General features: G+C 45.4%; 1 long non-coding RNA gene across 3 annotated transcripts; it reads right to left on the bottom strand.

Annotated features, from left to right (window-relative positions):
• Positions 1 to 54: 54 nt before the first annotated feature.
• LOC137842552 (uncharacterized) lies at positions 55 to 5,321 on the bottom strand. Of its 3 annotated transcripts, none has more exons than XR_011089105.1 (5): positions 5,005 to 5,321; positions 4,434 to 4,482; positions 4,221 to 4,281; positions 3,511 to 3,567; positions 1,006 to 2,306 (listed from the first exon to the last, which is right to left on the bottom strand). It is a non-coding gene; the product is annotated as an uncharacterized lncRNA (long non-coding RNA). The 3 variants fall into 3 exon arrangements; XR_011089104.1 differs by lacking the exon at positions 1,006 to 2,306 and adding an exon at positions 2,317 to 3,233; XR_011089106.1 differs by lacking the exons at positions 1,006 to 2,306; positions 3,511 to 3,567 and adding an exon at positions 55 to 212.
• Between the last annotated feature and the right edge of the window lie 2,524 nt (positions 5,322 to 7,845).

The following is a 7,845-nucleotide window of genomic DNA, read 5'->3' as shown; positions in this document are numbered from 1 at the left end:
TTTGCCACTGTTTACTCAAGAGCTGTTGTGCTGTGTACTTTCGGGGTACACAACGAGAACCCCTGAAGGCACTTTCTCCCCAGTGGCAGGCAGGCAGAAAATGACTTTAGATAACCTGGCTTCTGGTATTTAGTTGATGAGAGATGTGTCAACATCTTTGATGTGTTCTTTGCTCAAACCGCCTGAATAAGACAGGAGGGATTCAGAAAGGCCTGCATAGGGAAAAAAAAAAAAAAAAAAAAAAAAGAGGTTATGAGGTAGACAGTGACAGGGGGGAAATTCCGGTGACTTCGTTCCTCCTGTTTCTGGAAATGCAATTTTAAAACTGCTCTCCAGCTCTGTGACCTGTCAGCACATAGGACAACCGTGGGATTCCAGGCTGAGATTTGCAAGCTGCCCAGAAAGAATCCCGTGGTAGCCCTGTCAGAAATGGAAATAAGGAGGTGAGATGCCAGGAACACCAGCAATGCAGGTGTTCTGGCCTGCTCAGTCATTATGCTCATTCTTGATTTTGAATGCTAGATGACAGGTTCCAAGAGAAAGAACTCTGCAGGGAACTTCCCCAAGCTCTTGTTCAGGCGCTTTGGGACTTCCATGCAGATAACAAGTGAGTAATTAGGCAAAAAGCTCAGCGTGTCCTCCTGACATTTCGCTCCTGCCTCACAGATGCCGTGTACCTGCACTGAGTGACGGCCCACACAGAGGACCACACTTTCCACATTAAATCCATGTCACCTCAGCCACCAGCTGACATCGAAATAAGACTTTGCAATATGAAGACAACCACAACTGTTCGATTTAGAGCAGATTCTGAAACGCTTGAGCTAAAAGCTGCTGTTCTTAACAAAGGCACAGAAAGAACATTTTGATGGCTGAAGTTCTTTCCCTCAGTGGTCTCCACACCACACGTGGCAGCTCCGCTCCCTCCTTTGCCACCACTCCTCTTCCAAACACAGCCACAGCTGTGTCCTGCTGCAGGCCTACTGCTTGTGTGTTGTGGTACCAGTTGTGGGCAGGCAAATTTGTTCTCGTGTAATGGTTATGCCCATTCCAACAGGCAGCCCCCAGCAGCCAGGGTTACCAGGTGAACTGGGCTTCAGATGGGCAATATTGCAAGCACATAACATTATCTTTCTACCCAGCAGAAAAAAAAAAAAATAATAATAATTTGCAGATGTATTTGTTAGACACTGAGCTAGACTGGTATGTTAAAAGCACTAATGCGGGTTTTTAGTCATAAAAAGAATAATTTTATAAAAAAATCAAAATTGGGAACCTATAGGGACAGTGGAAGCTAATAAAAGTAACCTACTCCTTTCCCCCAGCTTCCTACAGAAGCAGCTCCACCATCTCAGCACTACGTAAATTTGCAGAACTAATCCCCAGATTACCTGGACAGCAGAAATCTACTTAAAAGGAGATTCCAGATAAACTCACTCACTTTGAAACAAAGACATTTGCAGCCTTTAGTTACAGCGAGATATTTAACTGCGGAAATGATTAATAATGAGGATTTTCTAACTGTTCATAAATTCTGTATGTTTATGCATAGCTCCCTTCCCTTCGCACTCTGGGCTGAGCGATGGGAGAGCTCTTCTGGCAGGTGATGTCTGCTCACACGCAATTGCAGTTCTGCTGCTGTCAGCAAGTATCAATAAGCAAGAAATCAAACGTATTAGACACCAGAAAGAGGTTTGTCTACTTTAGCTCCAAAAACACAGTGAATTAGCTGACCTCCTGATGACTATCAGCCTAAATTTCACTTCAGCATGTTTATAGGAGTATATTAGCTCCTTGTCTTTCTTCCAGTTGGAATTATTTCCAAAGCATCGTGCATTCCCAGCCAGTAGATTCCTTCCACTTGGTACCAATGGATTACCCCACAGATTGAGATGAACAATGGTTTATTGCCTGCAGTGCAGTTGTGCAGTACCAAGTCCACCACCGCAGGACCAGAGTTGCTCTCTTCTTCCTGTTTTGACGCCCCCACGTTCCCTGGGGTTGTAGGAGAGAAACCTAAACTGAGTCCTAACCTCTCTCTCGGTACCTGACTGTATCCAAGGCTGTAGCTAAGTTCTGCTTTTTGAGATATGTGTATTTTGTAGGGTGCCTATGGATGAACCAACACATCAGGATTTCACGGAGGCGGACTCTCTACCCATAGGTGATCTTGGCAAGTCATGAGGAGGTCAGGGAGAAGGGCAGGCTGCATGAGCTTTGCAAAACTTGTCCTACTGGCTGAGCTCCAGCTTCCCATTATTAAAGCAGCGATCGTAACTCTTCTTCTCTTTCAGATACTGTCCTGCCTGTGAAGATTTCCAGATCAGTGGTTAGGGGAAGGTCTAGAAACAATGTACAGCACCAAATACTGCAGTGCTTGCACTCATGTCAGTTTTTTGGTTTTGGTTTTGTTTTGTGGTTTTTTTTTTTTTTTTTGTTTGTTTGTTTGTTTGTTTTTCAGGGGCTTTTCTAATAGACAGAAGTGAAATTGTTTGAAAATCAAGACCACTGGTGGAGTGAATCCAGCAGAATGACTTTCATGATGGCTGAATTTGGAGATGGGTCAGTGCCTTGTACATTTTTTTCTTATACCATGCCTATGATCATGTAGCTGACTATCTTCCAGAGAAGTGGAAAGCCATATGATGTTTATATCCTACCTCACGGACTATCACTCCTACTTCAAGAGCTAATTCAGAACACACCAAAGTAAATGAAAATGCTATTAGCAGAACAAGCCCAAATTAAAATCAGGATAAGCAAAACACCATTTTTTGCCACAGCTATCTTAAAATAAAAGTATTTTTACAATACCATCAAACCCAGGCTAGTGGATGCTTGAATTAAAGTGTTCTGAGGTTTTAAAGTGTAGCATAGCCAATTTCTCCAGTGTGTACCAGTACGCACTGGAGACTAGGCAGATGAGAAGTCTTTGACTTGGCTTCCACTACGCCCTCTATATGAGGTATTAAAGAGTCTTCTTGCAATAGGATGATCTTAGTCAGATAAACACTGGTAGCGTAAAGTCTTGTTCCCCTCGGTTGTAATGACGGGGATTAGTCACAAGAGGGAGGCTGGCAGGACAGCGCCTTAAGCCTCGGGAACCTCCAATGCAGCCAGTAGCTGGTCCCACCACAAATCAAATAAATTAGCAAGCAGGCTTGTCTGGAAGCATGCCGAGGAGACTCCTGATGTGGACACAGATGAAAGACTCGTTGCAGTATGGAGGTTCTCTATATGTGGGAGGCGAAAGCAGTTCTAATCAGTGAGTTAAGAAACTGCGGCATCAATGGGAAAAGGTTTCTGTGCAGGGAGATGGGCACTAGCACGGAGTATGGATGGAGGGTCCTTTGGAAATGAGAAGGAGAATGAATAATCCCTACTAGAAAGAGGACTGCAGTGGGAATGAAGTAGAGGAGATTGGAGAGAGAAAGAGGAATGATAAAATCAACTTCTGTGTGAAGGAAAGTTTATTTTTGTTCACAGCAGGGGGTGTTACCATATGCCTACCTCATGATCGAATTAGTCACCACTTCTCAGTGGAAATTCTCTGGAGGAACAGCTCTCCTGAGTGAAAGAAGGTGAGACTTACAGCGCTTATCTCTGGACAACGTACAGCAGTGAAACTGTGGAACTGAATGAGGAAAACATGGGAGCAATGTTCAAAGTTCACTGGTTTTAAACATGTGGGAGATATAAACTGCCAGTTAATACTGATATTTCTGTCAAGTAAAAGATGCTTTAGCATTACACTTGATTTTATGGTAATCACTGACAATGTTTAAGGCTCTCGAGTGCAAGCTTTGAAGTAATAAGCCCACAGCATTATTCTGAACTGAGGAGCTCCATAGAGCTCATGGAGCAAAATGGAAGGAGCTCTTCTTCCACACAGCTTGTGGTTAAACCATGGGGCTCATCATGATGGGAGGTTGCTTATGCCAAAAGTTTATTTGGCTTCAAAAGGTGATTAGATAAATTCATAAGAAAACAATCCACTGGGGCTATAAAACAAAAAGATGCTTGCTTATGGCTAAAGAATTGCTGGAACCACCCCGAAATCTGAATATGTCTGCCCTGTTCTTCTTTGGCTGCTGATCACTAGAGACAAGATTGCCTGAATGGACTTGTGGCTTGATCCCAGCCAACTGTTCCTGGTCCTCTCAGCCAGGAATTCTGCAGCTGCACCTCTCACTTACCAGTCTCTGGAAGTAGCCCCTCACCTTTAATAACTGCTTCCTTGGAAGATCCATCTGAGGTAGAATCTCTCGATAGCAATAATTTCTAGAAAGCAAAGTACTGTTTATCCTCAGAAATAACAATCAGAAAGACCAGAATGACAAATGTGCACCCATACCCATGCCATACTTCAGTTTTACTGTAAACCCGGACCACCACTGAAAGCTTTTCAGTTCGGGAAGAGGTCTTCCACTCACATTTATTCTGCAGTGCCCCTCTCTTGAACTCAGAGCTCCAGATTTTTACCTACATGGACAGAATTAGTTTTGTGATTTGGGTTTGGGCTCCTGCCAGCCCCACCCCCATCCCCACCCCAGATACTAGGCTCAGTTTAGACAAGAACACTTTTTCAGAGACACAGACTGCTGTCTTGCAGGTTAAGTGTCAAAACAAGAATTACAGCCATTGCCTGCTGGGTGGCTGAGTGGAGGGATCATCTCTAAGCACCCCATAACACACACACAACAGTGGTTCAGTAAAACGGGGAGGCAATACTCAAAGGTTAACAAAGGTATCTCTCTACTCTACTCAAACCAATTGTATTCACAGAAAAATGTTTCCATGCTGAAAGCAGCACAAAAAGTTCATAAGAACAATTAAAAGTTAGAAAATAACTAATGTATAATTAAATAGAAATACAACTTCCAGCTTTAACTTCACTAACATTTCTTCTTCTGGATTAAACCCAGGGACGTTGGCCTGGTAATAGTGGTCCCTGATGTTTTCTAGTATCCCTGTTACAGCCATTAATTCATACAGCAAACTTACAGATGGGAAATTCAGAAGCATCTAAATGAGGTAAGGCCTCCTTTCTTGTCACTTGCAGCAAGGTTTGAGAAGAGCTTCCAAAGAAATCAAATACCATTTAAAGCAGATGTTTTCAATACAAGAAACGATGTAGGAGACATGTTTCTCCCCAGCTTGCTCTAGCTGTTCCCTTCTGTGCTATCCGATTGCTTTTCAACTGCCCCTGCTCCCCTGCCCTGGGAATCCACAGCAGCTCCTCTCTGCAGACTGTCCACTAAACAACCGACATTTACAAACATGCTTTATCATTTTGTTCATGCAGGGCCATAGAATCTGCAATTTTTTTTCTCCCAGACCTTGCTGAATTGTCAGTTTTGTGCAGATGGTTTGCCTTTGAAGGAATGCTTTATGTGAGACAAGGTTCTGGCAGCATTGTGCCTCGCTACTTGCCAGCTCACCTTCTGGTAACACAAATTAGGCTGCTGGGCTGCCACAGCACTCGAAGTCACAGGGCTAAGATGGTCTGCAGCTCCATAGAGACTCCTGGCAGCTTGGTTGTGCTCCTCCTCACAGAGAGCTTAGAAATAATAGCATTTTACTTTAATTTAAAAAATGCAAAAGTATTTAAAATGGCATTGTCATTTCCCGTGGATCTGCACGTAGCTAACAGAAGTACTGACTGACTGGAATAGAAATAGCAAAAATAAATTTTGCATGTATAATTTGAAATGCCTCCTGATCCACAGATCTTTAGGTAGCTGAATCTCCCAGGGAAACCTCTGAAGTCTCAATCACAGGAGCAAAGTTTTAGCTACCCCACGGGGTGTTATCACTACTCTGCTGGGTATAATCCTGCTACCATTTAGGAGCCAGATATTGGACATCATAATGGAGCAGAGTATTTCCATTTTTTGCTACCACTGGGGATGTTGGGGGTGGCAACCATTTCTCACTCTACACATTACAGAACATCTTCCTAAACACTAAAGGCAGCAAGGGCTGAACCACAAGCACAAGCTGGCAGAAGCATAGGCTACAAAAGCTCATAATTTCGAATGAAGAAATACATTTGTCACCGATATGCAGTCCTCTGCTTTCTGGCTGGAATTAAGAGAAAAAAAAAAGGAAAAAAAAAAGCCCTGTATCTGCATGAAATACAACAGCACTTGTACCAGCAAACCTCCTGCTGGCCCTGCAGTATCTCCCCCTGCTCTGCTTTTAGGGAGAGTTTTCTGGGGCTTCATGAGCACAGATGCTAACGCTGCTCTGAGCAGGCCTTGATAATAATTTAATTTGTGCTGAATGTACTTTCCTAGACAGCAGAACACTGCAAGCAGCAACACACAGGCAAGATAAAACTCCCTTCTATCTTCTTAATCAGAAAGAAGATGGCATTTGCTCTTTGTTACTCTGCAGATGTGGCATGACATCCTGGAGGAAAAGCAGTCTTTACAGGTTATTGCACACTCATATGAAATCTTGAGCAAATCTGCTCCAGACTGATCCTTGCTGCCTTTGGTTCTTAAATGAGATACAGACATTTTGGATTTGGCTACTACAAACACCCTTACGGACCACAGAGAGGTGTTGTCAGAGGGCTTTGCAGAGCTGGAGCAGGCTGAGCCATCCCCTTCCACCGGCTCTAGTGTGAACGCAGCCCAGAGAAAGCAATTCAATTCAATGCCTGTAATTATGTGGGATGGATCTGGGCCCTAATACCTTTGCATTACTCAGCTATCTTTAAGTAAACTACATAAACCTCCTACCTTCTGGCTTTGAATGTGGAGGATGAGCAGTATCTGTGTCTTCCTAGTCCTGCCCGGGAACCTCTGGGGCTACCTAGAGGGCTCTCACCGGGCTTCTCGGGGCTGCCGGAGCTGCTCTCAGCTTGCCCCAGGTACTCCAGGGTCTCTGGGGGCTGCCCAGGTGCTTCTGGGGCTGCTCCGAGTGCTCCTGGGCTCCTTCCAGCACCTCTGCGGGTGCATGCTGTTTACATGCCAGAAGGATCATTCACACACACCCTTGCATTAAGCCAACGACCAGAGGCTATTTTATCTCCTGCAAAAGCCTTCATGATACTCTTCTTCTCCTGCTCACCTCCTCACCTGACCCTGTCACAGGAACAGCTGGGTTATTGTTATCCAAGCATAGATCATGATATCTATACAAGTCATAATGTAGCTCTTGTAGGAACACCTGAACGACACACAGGGTGCTGTTTGTGTAGAAAGAATTGAGGTCAACTGCTGCTTTCGCCTCAGTCCACCCCCACATCAAGGCACCAGTTTGCGACTAGCTAGGCTTGGGGCACCCAATTAAGAGCCTCTTTCAAGTTGTAGCTCCATTATGAAACAAGAAGAGATGCTAGGACTTGTAGGCCGTGCTGGCACCCTTAATGAACGTGTATAATCATAAAAAGGCTCTGCAAAAACAACAGCCAAAGCATGCTCGGTAGAAGCCGTGACCAACAGATGAACCGCCTATGCAAGAATGTGCTAACTAAGTTGGGCGGTGGAAGGCGACAGCGCCGCAGAATGAGACAGAGAAAGGGTAAGTGAGGGAGACGTTTATTCGGCTTGGGACGTTGGGCCGCCTAATGACAGGGCTGGGCCGCAAACAGCCAGCTCAGGATGAAGGTGTCGCCGGGCGCAGCTCTCCTCAGACGCCATTTCAGCCCTGCCGTGGGGAAACCCAGACGGTTCTGCACCCATTTCTCTGTCACGCCCACCAGTGCCGCCCGCTGCCCGGCCCCTCCCGCGGCCATGGCGCCCCCTCACGGAGCTCCCCCCCCCCCCCGGCCCCTTTCCCGCCGCCGGGCGTGAGGCGCCGTTGCCATGGCAACGCCCGCCCGGCCCCCGCCGC

Source organism: Anas acuta, chromosome 20, assembly GCF_963932015.1.
Source record: "Anas acuta chromosome 20, bAnaAcu1.1, whole genome shotgun sequence".
Classification (NCBI taxonomy): Eukaryota; Metazoa; Chordata; class Aves; order Anseriformes; family Anatidae; genus Anas; species Anas acuta.
This window is presented reverse-complemented; position numbering and strand designations above follow the sequence as displayed.